Genomic DNA, 15,626 nt, shown 5'->3' with positions numbered 1-15,626 from the left:
ATATAATTCAAATACTTCTAACTACTTAAAATCCTATGTTCTGTTATAAAATTTGATCAAAAACTTGTTTTGAATCAAAATAACTTGGTATAGTGCCATATAAGGACATTTTTGAGTCCCCTCTATTAAAATATTATTTTTTCCATTTATACTTTACTATAGAAAATGCAAATTTGTTTAAATAAACACCGAATCACTGTAAAATCGCATAAAATATTATTTTGAGAAAAAAAGAAGAAGAAGACTTTTTGACCTTAAATATCTTATTTTTAAGTCCCGCAGAAGCTGTACACCAAGTTTCAGAGAAATCGGAGATCCAAAAGTTTTTGCCTGAGTGATTTGACATGAAATGTACCATACACATCAAAGTCTGGAGCCCTGAATATACCTATATGTAACTTTAGTTTGAAACATTATAAATTGGATACATCTACATAATATATGCATTTTTTTAGGAAACCAGTTATCTAGTAGCAGACAAACTTCTGAATTTTTAGCCATATAACATCTTTTCGGGTATGTCCCATATAACGTAGGGTATTTTCTACCCTTCCCTCCTACTCCCTCGAGGAACTTAACACTGTCCACGATTATTGTATGATGATTAAATGGTCAAAGATTTAGCACAGGACTACTTTTCCTATTCCAGTGACGACTCCATTAATGGAGTTGGCGATTACATACTCTGGAAACATTTTCCTTGCCTCTGCTGTGCGTATAAGATTTTCGAAACCAAACGATATATCATTATCGGTTTCTTGTCCAGACCAGCTTTTTTCTTTCAACGTCCCGTCATCTTTCTATTTTACCATTTACAATTCGGTCGAACAAGGTTGTCTGAGTTGTTTGGTGCAGGATCTTTATTAATTATGGAATTTAGAACATGTGCATTTTTGTCTTTGTTTAGGATGTTTATTATTCTCTTTAGATTTTTGTTTTTATGTTTATGTATAAAGTCTATCCTAGAGTGTTGTTGGGTCTAGAAAATATAATGCGTCAAGAATTAAATGTCACAATTAATGATACTTCTAAAATTGTTCAAATAATTATCGATCTCCTACTAGAACAAGTTAAGACGAAGTGGATAAATCATTTCAAGAAAAGTTTACGTAGGATAAAAACGTATTAATAAACAATACATCATGTGGCAAAAACATTTGAAATCAATAAGAAATGGTCACTAAAGGAGAAATACAAAAAATTACTTAAGACTGTAAGAAGAACCAAATAAATCCCGATGTAGAAACATATATAATGGAAAAGGTCTACTACAAAACTGGAAAAGAAGAATTTAACTCAGTAAGAGTAATCCTTGTCCTTGTTGTTGCTATTGTAAACTATATTGACACTCCTTTCTTAACCTCAGGATATTCTATTATTTCCCATTGCAATTTTTTCCGGCAATTTCTTGTAAACTGCTCTATGTAATGTTTTATTTTGGTTGGAGTATAGTAGTTTGTCACAATTTTCAACTTTATTTCTTGTACTGTTATATTTACTCGATTTTTAAGTTTTGTTGTTTCATTATATACACTATATTCTCTGTTTTTATTAAGGCATAATTACAGCTGGTTTCTTTTTGGAGTTTTTCAGGTGATCAGATCATTAGGCACATTTGTTTGAATGCCCCAATGTTCTTTGCTTGAATTTTGGACAAAACAATGGAGTTGTTACGTGTGTTCGTTTCTTTATTTATTAAGTAGGGAGTTTCTGAACCGCTTCATATTTGCAGAAGACCTAGTCCTTATTGTAGACCGGGTAGATCATGCCTGCCATCTTATTCAAGACCTTCAGAGCTCTTGGCCACGAGCTTAAAAATTCACTTTTTCAAAATACAATACATGCCCAACCTTGTACTGGCTAAAAACATCTCAACTAATGGCACGCAAATTGAACAAGAAGTGTTTAGCTATAAATATCTGGGCCACGAGATTAAATTAGGAAGAGACCATCAAACAACAGAGTTAAACAGGAGAATAGGACTGACATTGGCGGCTTACGGAAAACTGAACGACAAAAGTAATTAATAAAATACCTACAAGTGGCACAGAGAGTAATGGAGAGGTCAATGTTAAATATATCCCTCAGAGGAGTTTCAAATATACTAGTTATGAGAAACACTGGTGTTACGGACCAACGTTGAAGTTAAACAAACAATTACAACGCTGAAATGGAACTGGGCGGGACATGTTGCAGGATTCAAAGATCGAAGATAGACAAAGAAAATTCTAGAATGAAGATCTAGATATGATGATTATCGTAATCGAGGACGTCCTCAACAAGAGGGTCGGACGACATGAACCACATCCAGCACAACTGGATTCAGGGTGCTCAAGATCGGACGCAATGGAATTATTTACTGGATTAATTATTAGATCAACATTACTAGATCCAGGTTATCATTAGATCCAGAATTAAACAGACAAGATCCGTTTTTAGAAGGATGTCCAAGGTGTTATAATAACAGAGACCTAAAATTTTCATTGCAGATCCATCTACTTCGCTGCTACGTGTTCTCGGTCTTACTTTATGGCGTTGAGACTTCGCTAGAATTTGTGGCCTTGATGCTTTCGAAATGTGGTGCTATACAAGAATTTTTAAAGTTTCTTAGGTGGAGAAAACTCGAAACTCCCCCCAATATTAGAACGTCTCAGCAAGACTACTGAGATTATAAAAAGCATCAAGAAGAGAAATCTGGCGTACTTACAGATATGTAATGAGAGATCCCAAATATAGGTTGCTACAAAATATTATGCAAGGGAAAATAGCAGGCAAATGCATTCCCGGACGAAGAAAGACTTCATGGTTGAAGAACTTGCGAGGTTGGTATGGTGTTTATAAAGCATGCTATTTCGTCGACTTACTGCCAAAACCCAACACCCGACCAGAAATTCAAAATGGACTTAGTTGTACAATCATAACAAATTTGTACCCTTTTTTCTTCTGACAAAACCCAACAACTGATTCGTATTGTGTCAGCAAAGTTATGATAAAATTAATTTTTCAACAATTACAGTTTGAGCAAATTCTTTACTAGCAATGCCCAACAGATTACTCTGAAAACAATTTTACGCTAGTCGTACAGCTAAAACCGAACATATGCTTTTGTTGGGTTTTGTCTGATGCCTTATACGTGGCATATCCTTAGTAATCCATGAGAACGAAAACCCAACAAATGTCTTATCAGTCTCTTTCGCGCCTTGTTATTGTCAACGTCTTTGAGCTGCGTGGTTTTTACTTTAATACTATAATTATTGTGGACAATTATGTTTAACCCATAATTAAGATAACTAAAATTGTTTGTCCCACAGAGATGGAATCTAGAGGGCGGCGATTAACAAATATTGCATTAAAAATAGCAGGTTGGAACTTTTTTAAGGTTATGTTTATTTAGATTGTTATTTGGTTGATAAGGATTTAATATTGTATTAATGGGATTGAGCCACAATTATTGGTGTAATGAAAATTACGTTTCTTAACACAATACTAAATTTAACATGCCACAAGAAAACAATTTCAGAACCTTGTTAATAATGATGTTACACTTAGTTGTTTTTCTTTTACAATTTCAGAGGAAAGCTTTTATGAGGGACCAAAAAATAAGTTACAAGAGATTGAGGCAGTTTTGGGATCTTTGGGGCACTTTGGTCGGATTTAATTATTCCAAAAAAATCATGTTCTTCTAGTAAACCTAAAAGAACTAAAAAATCCACCAACAACACAAATATTAAGACGTCACCAACACTGCCAAAGGTTTTAAAAAGACTTTATCAACAACCACTTCCGATAAGCGTGGTGAAAAAGAAATATCTTCTGAAACTGTGCAAGAATCTTACCATACCGGAAGAGTATCATGGTTGGATTTAGATCAACATTACCTGGCATAACAGAAAGAATACCGGAACCAGATGTACAAGACAGTTCAGATGATGAATATTAATCTTTTTTTATCAACAACTAACAGAGTTAAAGTTAATTATTTCGTTGGACAACTTATCAAATTCTCGGTTTTGCTACTGGTAAAACCCAGCAACTTAAAATTTGCTAAAACTATAATTGTTTGATTAAGTTTTTTAATCCAAACCGTAATAGTGTATTTTTTTTAAGTATTATTATTTGATTCTTAGTTACATTTTGTAAAAATAAAAAGTACCAAAAAAATCCTAGTTTTATATTAGGTATATGTCGATATCCTTATCTAAAACCTTTAAATGCTCAAAATAACTAATTTGACACTTGTCGGGTTTTGGCAGTAAGCCGACGATTTTCGGTATTAGTGAAAAAAATTAAGATAGCTATGATGGTAACCAACGTTCTGAAAAGACTTGATACGTGAAGAAGAAGAACACCAAAAAGCTTTTTCACGCTTTCTTTGATTTTTTCCCAACCGACATCGACACGGATATTATTACATATTATTTTTGTAGTCACTGTTATCTGATATTTGGGATATACGTATTTCGGAGTCTCTCTAAAGCTACGATATCCACACTAGGAGAATCGTTGATTTTTTTTTATATGGTCATGGAAGCCCATATTCTTATTTTTCATGTTCACTGTAAAAAATCGGTGTGTAGTTTTATGTATATCCTGAAAATCACCCCTCACGTAGATAATTAAAAATAATTATAGATAAAAATTTGGTTCAAAAATATAACCGCATGATACATATTTCCGATATTTGTTATTAGAGCCTGTCGGCCATTTTAGATGTAGACGAAGCATCCAATGTTAATTAACCGACATTGAATACTGAATGCTGGCTCTATCTCTACTATTATTTCTAATTAACCAATTATCCACCACATCGTGTAGTTATTGCAACACTTATAACTCGATATGTCTGTTTAATAACATATCTAGTGCAAATAAACAAGGCGTTCAAAATATGCACAACATGTGTATTAATTTTATAGTTATCATTAACTTTATAGTCTCAAATTATTTAAATTAAAAATATGACCTAATATCCTTGTACTTACAGGACGTTTCTGCTCATACAAACGTAAAAGCTCCATTTGTTCTTCTTAGTTTTCTATAGCCCAGGGATGGCCAAGCACCTTGATAGTCCGAGCCATTTTTCAAAATTTAACATTTTTCGCGAGCCGCAATAATTAAACAATTATTTAAAAAGTGTAAACAAGGTATTAAATTTTTCTCTCACCGTTTGGATTTCACGAATTTTGAAGTAAAATAAAAGAAAGTCAAAGTTTTCAACCTAATAAAAATATTTAAAACATTTAAAAATATTGAAAATATGTTTAAAATATATTTAATTCAAAACTTATTGGACCATTTTCCTGGTAACACCTCCATGGCTTCTAAAATTTGTAAGCCAGATGGATGCTGCAGTGAAGACAAGAGGGAATTCTAAAAACTTGCAATTCACGACCCCGTCGGTAACATAGGTACATTTTCAGTTGGAATTTACCAGCTGAACAGACGGGGTCGTGAATTGCAAGTTTTTAGAATTATCTCTTGTCTTGTTCGCTTCAGCATCCATCTGGCTTGCAAATTTTAGAAGCCATGGAGGTGTTACCAGGAAAATGGTCCAATAAGTTTTCAAATAAATGTCTTTTAAAAATATTTTGAATATTTTTAAATGTTTTAAATATTTTTATTAGGTTGAAAACTTTGACTTTCATTTAGCAGATGTCGCTAGGCACCTACTCCATAACGTCGGTTGCAATGCGAGGATAAACTCTCGGAGTTTCGTCACTTGGGACAGAGAACAGCAAACCTCCTCCTCTCTGATGATGACTCCAATTAGAGTCGAAAATCGTCGATTTAGAGAGCTGGTTTGTGCTCTCTGGACTAAGTGAAAAATAAGACAGTTTTGCCTTCGCATTGCAATTGAATAAAAATGGTATACATTTTTATAAAATAAAATGGTTCACATCGTTGCGTTGTTTTAAATGAGTAAATAATTCTACAAGCAGCCTTTACTAATTCAGGATATTTCGATTCTTAATCTAGCTTCCATCTTTTTCCAGGAAGGCCTACTGATCTTCTACCGTCTCTCAAAAAACACTGCCTTTAACAATCTATCTTTCTCTGATCTTACCACATGAATCTTGCCCATCTTATCTTAGCTTTTATGTGCCTGACGATATTTTCAGTACCATACACAGTCACTAATTCAGCTCTGAGGCGCCTTCTCCACTCTCCTGTCAATTCATCTCTTTGACGGCCAAATATCATTCTGAGAACTTTCCTTTCAAATACCAGCAGCTTATTTATTTCCCGTCCCGGTGATGTAGAGTTCATGCTTAACTACCATGTGTAACAATTGGGCGAATAATTGGCATGTACAGTCTTAATTTAGACTGTCTTTAGCAGCTCAGATTAATGATGATAGGGAGTATAATGCTCAATTGCACGCATCTATCCTTGCTGAGACCTCTTTTTATATGTGGTTCTCATCTGTGAATCCCCTAGATATTTAAACTCTTTTACTACTTCAAAGTTGTGGTCATTAATAGTTATGTTATGAATAACTGTTTACCTTGAATTTTTGGTTACTAGTATGTTCTGTCTAACTCTTGTTCTTGAATTTTTGGTTACTAGCATGTATTTCGTCCTCTCTTCATTTATTCGAAGGCGCAGACTGCCCGTTTCTTCCTCGAGTTGTGAAAACAGCTCTCTAACGTCTCTTGTAGAATAAGCAATTGCACCTAGATCATGAGCAAAGGCCAACAATAGTTTCGATCTTTGATTCCCAAATCCCCTTGTCAGCTCAGATGATATTTTATGTATTACATATTCTAAGGCCAAATTGAATAGCAACAGTAATAAGGGGTCTCCTTGTGTAAATCCTGATGTTACACGTAGTATTTTATATTTGTTGTCAGTAATTGAAGACATTTTGAAACACAAAAATTAAAAGTAATTCAGGTACATTTTTGGAGAGCCACAAATAATCCTTCAAAGAGCCACATGTGGCTCGCGAGCCACAATTTGGCCGCCCCTGCATAGTTCATGTTTGGACATACGTCTCTCTCAACTCCTTCCATCGGTCTCTATCCTAAGCAACATACTTCCAATTTGTTCCAACTACTCTTTTAATATCATCAACCGATCTCATTTGTGGTCTTTTTCTTGGTCGTTTACCTTCGTAAGCTCTCCAATGTTGTCTTGAGGCGTTCCAGTGTTGGTATTTTTGTCTAGCAGTATGTCCCTCTAGCGAAGTTCCATTTAAGTTTGGCAATTTTTGTTGTTATGTTTTCGACTTTTGTTTTTGATCTTACCTAGTTGTTCCTCTTTCTATCTACAGTCGTATACCTAATATTGCTCTTTCCATTGCTCTTTCTTCTGCAGTGGCTAGTTTACTCATATTTGACTTGGTGAAGATTCAAGTTTGACATCCATATATCATGATAGGAAGCACTGGTTTACTATTTTGCTTCTCAATGAATCATTTTGCGGTTCTTAAGTATCCAACTAAGTTTTCCAAATCCTGCTCATGCTAGTCTTGCTCTTCTAGTAATTTCCGAACTTTTATTCTCTTTGTCGAGTTTCAGATTTTGGCCTATACTCCGTCTACCGAACAGACGGAGTGATCACGTGAATAAATCAAAATATTTCTTCAAAATACCTTAACTCACACCCTTGTACACAATACCATTAACAAGGTATTCGGTATTGGTGTTATCGGTATTGTGTACAAGGGAGTGGGTTAAGGTATTTTAAAGAAATATTGTGATTTATTTACGTGATTACTCTGTCTGTTCGGTAGACAAAGTATAGATAGATATATTCCTGGACTTTTTCTACCTCACTGCCATTTATAATTATGCATCTAAAGCCATCTATCTATGTTTGCCATTGTATTTGTTTTTCTCATATTCATTTTTAGCTGCCTGCGAGTTCCTTTATCATAATTTGCAGTTCCTCGAATGTGCTCGCCATAATTACAATGTCGTCAGCGAATCTGAGGTGGTTTAACTTGTTGGTTGCCATTAACATTAATGCCATAAATTGACCAATTTGTAGTTTTGAAAACGTCTTCTAGGGCTAGGTTGAAAAAATTTGGCGATATTACGTGAGTCATTTTTGTGAGTCTCAAAAAAGCTCGCCAGTAGGGAAAATAAAAAACGTAGAATGGTGAAGGAAAGCTAAAGAAACCATAAAGGAAAGTATCCGCTGTCTTTCAAATTCTAAGGCTAAAGAATCAATGTCTCAGCTTGATGAATCTACTTATAAATCAGAGCAAGATTATAGAAAGGGAGATTATTATTCTCTTACCTCACCTAGCAAAAATATTGAAGATGGACTTTTATCTTAACTAAACTTCCAAAAGAATGGCGATATATTACGGTATGCATTATTCTTCCTCATCATCATCAGTTGGCATTGCAACCCTTCGTGATCGATGGCCTACCTCAAAACATTCTTCTATCCTTCCCCGTCGAGCGCCTGTCTCGTCCATTCTCTCCATTCAGTTGATGATCCAGAAATCAGTGCAAGATATGGATCTTATTTTCTTTGGAAAAGCAATAAACGTCGACTTCAGCCATGTTCTTGGTATTATTTCGCTTAAATATATGCCATTAAATATTTTTATTAGGCATTGAGTACGTCGGTGTTAAAAAGTTTTTTGAGTTCAGTATTTATGTATAGACAGGTCCAGGAGTTTACCATCTTTTCGATGTGATATTGCTTTTTCCACTTTATCTGATGCGATTGATAAGTGGGCATTACATAATATAGGATGGAGGTTGTTCGGATCTATTATTAGCAAATAGTTATTGTATATATTGGGTCCATATACCAATTTACTGATTTTTATCTTTAATGACGTTCCCCTGTTGATCCCGCAGTTTCCTAGCTATGTTGTATTATTTACGACTAGCTGCTTCCTTTTTATCTCTATGGATATTAAACGTATCGTATTTTTGTTTTAACAACTCTATTTCTTCACACTGTGATTTAAATCAATTTTCTTTGGCCTTTCGTATTTCTGTGCTTATTTGTTTCTGAACATTGTCGCATATTATTTTGTTGTTTTTTAATTTTCTTCTTTCTTCCATGAGTTACAGTATATTGTCATTCATTCAACTTTTCCTCTTCCCTTTCTTTTATATTAGATGTTCTTTCATCTTGTTAAAGATTTCACATATATCCTGCAGTGATTCTTCTGCATTATATGTTTGCTACATGTTACTTAGCATCTCTGAAAAATCCACGCAACTATAACTATCTCGCTTGTTTCCTTACCTTCTCATATCGCATTTTTTGTTACTATTCTTTTTTGTAACCTTCTCAACTCAAAACCTCTTAACAAATGTACCAACAACAGGAACATGATCTGACGATATGTCATCACCGGAATAACCTTTAACTGATAGGCATCCATTACGCAATCTCTTGTTCACCATTATGTAATAAATTTGATTCTGTATATACAGACAGTGGAACCCCGATAAGTCGGCCCCCGATAACCCGGAAGTCCGGCTAACCCGGACCGATTTTTATCAGACAAACATTTCAACAATAAAAATGTATGTAATATAATATTTGAGAGATAATGGGTATTTGTGTAATTTAACCTTTAACTACCCGCGCATCAAGTTATAACATAACTACACGCGTGGCGTACTTTATACGCCACAAGAAAATACACTTAAGAGGAAACAGTAGCGATCAACAGGTAGCGAAAACGCGTTCCAAGATTGCGGCTGTAATTTTGAATATTTTTTCGAGATATTTGGCACACGTATTCGTAATATAATAAAGAATGGCGGTACAGTGTCCAATTTGAAAAATATATTAATATGTGGAAATTACTCTGTAATTAAATACAATATTAAAAAAACGAGCATGTACCGACATTAAGAAGAACAAAAAAATACACTTTCTTCAAATAAACTTTTTTATCCGATGCCTAGATTTTGTGTCATTTTGGAACTACTAAAATTTTTTATTTCAATAGTAGTTCCAAAATGACACAAAATCTAGGCATAGGATAAAAAAGTTTATTTGAAGAAAGTTTATTTTTTGTTCTTCTTAATGGCGGTACAGGCTCGTTTTTTTAATATTGTATTTAATTACAGAGTAATTTCCACATATTAATATATTTTTCAAATTGGGCTCTGTACCGCCATTCTTTATTATATTACGAATACGTGTGCCAAATATCTCGAAAAAATATTCAAAATTACAGCCGCAATCTTGGAACGCGTTTTGGCTACCTGTTGATCGCTACTGTATCACCTTAAAAACAGCGGATTTGTTTATTCTTTTTTTTTGAAAAAATACACTTAGTTGTTTGTTATAGACCTTATTTGGCATCAGTGAATACTTAGCTTACTGAGAGTTCCTTCTCAGTAAGCCAGTTGGAATTTATAACTGGAATCATGGAATAATTGGATTCCATGATAAATAAAATTACTAATAATTTTTTTTTTAATGTGATGTTTTACAGGATAAAAAGTATTGTTTATAAAGAAAAATATATTTTGTGCCAAAATGACTAAAAAACAATTGAAATATGTACTTATATTACTACTTATGATTATGATATGATATTGGGAAGAACAAAAAAGAATAAAAGAGTCAGAAACAGATCCCTACACCTCAGGGTAGAAGGGATAAAGATTATATATATTACTACTTATATTATTATAATCGTGGCGTATATTGTCCACCACCGGAAACAATAAATAATAAACTGTAAATTGCGATCTTCTCAGAACGCCGATTATAACGAAACTAAATCCAAAATGTAAAGCACATTCCAGTGAGAGGTTAGAGAGATAAACAAGGTCAAAAATTAAATTTTTAAATATATTTGCAGTAGAATTCTTATATCTGGCGTACAAAATACGCCAGCGCGTGTAGTTAAAAGTTAAACTACATATATACGATAGTAAAAATGGCACACGACGTTCATTGTCGTGTTATCGGAAACAACAGGCATCTGTAGTATCCTTTATTTATTTCAAACTGTCTTAGCATTGTTTAAAAAAGCTAAAAGACTATTAAAAAATTATTTTTTAAACAATGGTCTTAGGGCCGGTTGTTCGAACGCTAATCAACAATGATCACTATCAAATATTTAATTACTGTCACAACTGTCAACGTCAACTTTGGTTGGGTTGCTGAAAACATAATCGATTATAATTATGAGATTAGTTAATCAATTAACATAACAAATATTAACATAATTGATTAACTAATTTCATAATTGTAATAAATAATTATGTTTTCAGCAACCCAGTCAAAGTTGACATTGACAGTTGTGACAGTAATTAAATATTTGATAATGATCATTTTTGATTAGCGTTCGAACAACCGGCCCTTAGTCTTCACTGTTATTAAATAACATAACATCGTTGCGATTGAGACCGTATTGTGTGTAGTACAGTCGTATTGTTCGCTTCCGTCCTATAATCGTTCGTAGATCTATTCAGATTTTGTGTTTGCGTGATTTTTTGTCTACGTAATGGCAACAAAACGTAAAAATGTTGTAGTGACAATGAAAATGAAACTAGAAGCATTAGGTATAATTGATAAAGGCGGAATTGATACGTAATTTCGATGTGTACTGTACATATATATTTCATGTTATTTCAATTATAACGGAGTTTATCTGTAAGTATACCGTATTTTATTAATTTTTACCATTTTCTCCGGCTAACCCGGATTTTCGATAACCCGGATCGGCCGCGGTCCCGATTAATCCGAGTTACCGAGGTTCCACTGTACATACGTTTCCTGGTTGATTTTGCGGGAAGACCCAGATATACAAGCGTCTTGGTGATAGTTTGAAGAATGTACAGTAGAACCCCGATTATCCGTGCTCCTCGGGACCGGACGTTGGCACGGATAATTGAAAAGCATGGATAATCCGAACATTTATTTCTTATTATAATATATATGTATGTACGTATATCCATACATATATACCTACCATAAAAAGACAACAGGACAAATCAATCTTTCATTATGAGTCTCCTCTCCGCGTATAGAGTTTCCGTCGAGTGCTCTACAGTGACGCTATTTTGATAAAACCTCAAAAATGCAATTTAAGTAATACAAAATCATAGCACGGATGATCCGCAGCCTGGATAATCCGCTGATAATCGGGGTTCTACTGTATTTAGTCTGGCAAATTATTCTTCCCCTACAAATAGTTTTAATCTTTCTCTTCTTTCCTCTTCCCTAGACCAAAATCAGCAATGAATTCACCGATTTTTCATTTTCCAATTTTTGCATTAAATCACTTATACTAATGGGTATATTATCTTCTTTTTGAAGTCGTTTAAGTAAATTTATCCACAACTCATAGAATTTTACACCACCTCTTTTTCTGCTTTATCGCTGGTGGGGGCATACACTTGTAAAACATTTTTTAATTTGACCGGAGTGGTATTCAGTTATCACATTTCCCTTTCAATTCATTACTTAATAATATATTTTATGCAAATCCTATAATATGACAGTTTATTGGAATTATTCAAAAAAGTAAAAGCAACATAAAAGACATTATTACCTTTACTTAGAGCGGAATGGGACGTTTCGATGCCGCCGGTTCATCGCCGGCCGTTTCGATGCCGCCGGTTCATCGCCAGTCCATTTCATCGCCGTCATATCTCGCATTTCCTAGAGTTCCTAATTAGTACTAAAAATAACTAATAATTGTAAGTGTCGAAAATTCGGAAATATATCAGATAGCGATTAATTGACTGGCGATGAATCGGCCGGCATCGGCATCGAACTGGCGGCATCGAAACGGCGGCGATGAAACGTCCTAGACCCACTTAGAGTGTATCAACCTGATCTAAATACGTATACGAAACATATCTTATCCCTTATGTAACTCTTTTGTGCAAACCAGTCATTATAATAATAACGTAACATCATTATAATTTTTTTAAAACTACGTGTTTAAGAGAGAAAATATGGCTTACATTCAGGTTTGTTAGCCACAGATTTTTATTTGTTTTTACCTTAATCAATTAGTTTTTTTATATACCTATTTTATTTAAATGACTATATTTGTTTCTTTCAAGAAGTTAATAAGTAATTTATTTATTTCCATTTCATGACAACTTAGTAGATACTCTATACTAATTGGAAAATACACTTGTGTTTGTCGTAGAGGGTAATATACAGGGTGTTTGGTAAAGAATGGGCCATAGCTTAACCTCAGGTTCCTGAGGTTAAAATAGGTCGATTTAAGCTAACTTACCTTAGTATAAAGTTTATAATAACCGAGATACAGGGTGTCTAAGTTAAACTTTTTTTTATTTATTATTGAATATTTCGTGACAGGTATGAGATAACAACATGAAATTTGGTATGTGGGGGTTTTTTGGGTCGAGAAAACTAAATTCCCTACCAAATATTATGTATTATTCAGAGGGCGCTACATACGCCTTTCAGCACTCATTTATTACGTTCAATTTTTTTATCCCTCACTCTCTATAATTTTGAGATTAAAATTTTTTTCTCCTATTAGTTCTACTTAAAAAAGGTATACTTCTTTCATCTCCCTAAACTCAACCGTTTTCGAGATAAACGCATTTTATATCTGCGATACACCATCATTTTTAGCATAATATCATTGTAGTTACACCCGAAAAATAACTTAAAACCATAAAATTATCTAAAAGTGCAACGCAAATTTCTTCAAATTGAATTTGCGATGCAATGACAAATTTGAGAACTGGCATAATTATTATGGTTTTAAGTTATTTTTCGGGTGGAACTACAATGATATTATGCTAAAAATGATGGTGTACCGCAGATTTTAAATGCGTTTATCTCGAAAACGGTTGAGTTTAGGGAGATGAAAAAAGTATACCTTTTTTAAGTAAAACTAATAGCTGAATAAAAATTTTAATGTCAAAATTATACAGAGTGAGGGATAAAAAAATTGAACGTAATAAGTGAGTTCTGAAAGGCGTATGTGGCGCCCTCTGGACAATACATAACTTTTGGTAGGGAATTTAGTTTTCTCGACCCAAAAAACCCCCACACACCAAATTTCATGTTGTTATCTCATACCTGTCAGGAAATATTCAATAATAAATAAAAAAAGTTTAAATTTGACACCCTGTACCTCGGTTATTATAAACTTTGTACTAAGGTAAGTTAGCTTAAATCGGCCTATTTTAACCTCAGGTACCTGAGGTTAAGCTATGGCGCATTCTTTACCAAACACCCTGTATGTAACATTTTCCTTGTTTAATTTGTATGTAGTGTGTGTGTTGAGTAAGTGTCAAAGTAACAAGACACTTACTCAACACACACACTACACATTACTCCCCTGACTTAGTGATAAGTTATACAATTACGTGGCTAAAGGTTCTAGTTCTAAACCAAAGCCAGAATCAGAGAAAAAAAAATTTGTATGAAACATTTTAGAATAGCCAGTTAGCATTCGCCTATGTACGTAAAAAAAAACAATTATACCTACAGTTAGAGCTAAAATTCAACTAAAGAATTTTCAACGTTCTTGTTATGTTAAAATAAGATAAATAAAGTCTATATATGTGGACAATATAGTCAATCACTTACTGCTATAATATGAAAATACTATTTATGTTAAAGGTTTTCAGGATCTTGAGGGGTTTTCTGCCTTAGTTTTGATTATTATGTCGTTGTATTTCTTAACGTGCCACGTCACTACAATACCGATTGTTCGTTCCACCAGCGTCATATAAAATATAAGGTCCCTAATAGGACATATATAATAATTTGTACTCTTTGAATGCTATCCGATGTTTAGGACGACGAGGGACCCGAGATCTATACATAAATTTAACAGAAAAGACCTTTTGTAACTTTCAGACCTAATAATTATGCTATTGTAAAAATAACTTTTAACCTTTTGAATACTGATCACGCCTAAGAACGTCATACTGTTACTACTGCCGAGTGCTCATGACGTCTTCAGGCGTCATGCGTCATATGCAGATATACACAACATTCGTTTAGAGATTAGTATTTGTTTGACTTTGACTGAAACAAGTTGTATTTCTATTGAGTTTGTAGATAAAAGTGTATTTATAACGTCATTTTAGATTCATATTATGGAGCAACTCCAGGGCCATCTCGACCAAAATACTAGAATGTAAATGCAGCTAAAAATCGAGTTATAGTCTAAGAGCTAGTGAACCCTCCGAGTAACGGTCTTCCTGGTAAGGCTAGAAATTTGTATAGTGATAATTCATAGCACACCAAGACTAAAAACCATGACCTGGCAGGCATTAGCCCTGCACGTTTATCTACCAGGTGAATCTAAAAGTGCATAGTTTAGGGGAAAAATAAACTTTCAAACAATGTTTTTTAGGGTTTTTGAATCATTCCAAACAGAAAAGGTCTTTAGTGACTTTTTTTTCTATTAGGTTAATAGTTTTTGACATATAAGCGATTAAAAATTTACAAAATCGCGAAATGGGCCATTTTTAACCCTGAATCGGGCATTTAACTGAAAATTTCAATGATACCAAGGTGGCTAGATATTCTTTAAACATCGATTGATGAAATCCCGAAGAGTTTTTTGCAATACAATATCGAATACCTCTTTGTTTATTAATTGCTAATCAAGCGGGCGCGACACTGTAGTATAAGTGAGGACGTTTGAGTTAGCATAAATTCATTATCTCGAGAATGGGCAA

This window comes from Diabrotica virgifera, chromosome 6, assembly GCF_917563875.1.
Source record: "Diabrotica virgifera virgifera chromosome 6, PGI_DIABVI_V3a".
Classification (NCBI taxonomy): Eukaryota; Metazoa; Arthropoda; class Insecta; order Coleoptera; family Chrysomelidae; genus Diabrotica; species Diabrotica virgifera.
Note: the sequence above shows the minus strand (reverse complement) of the source record.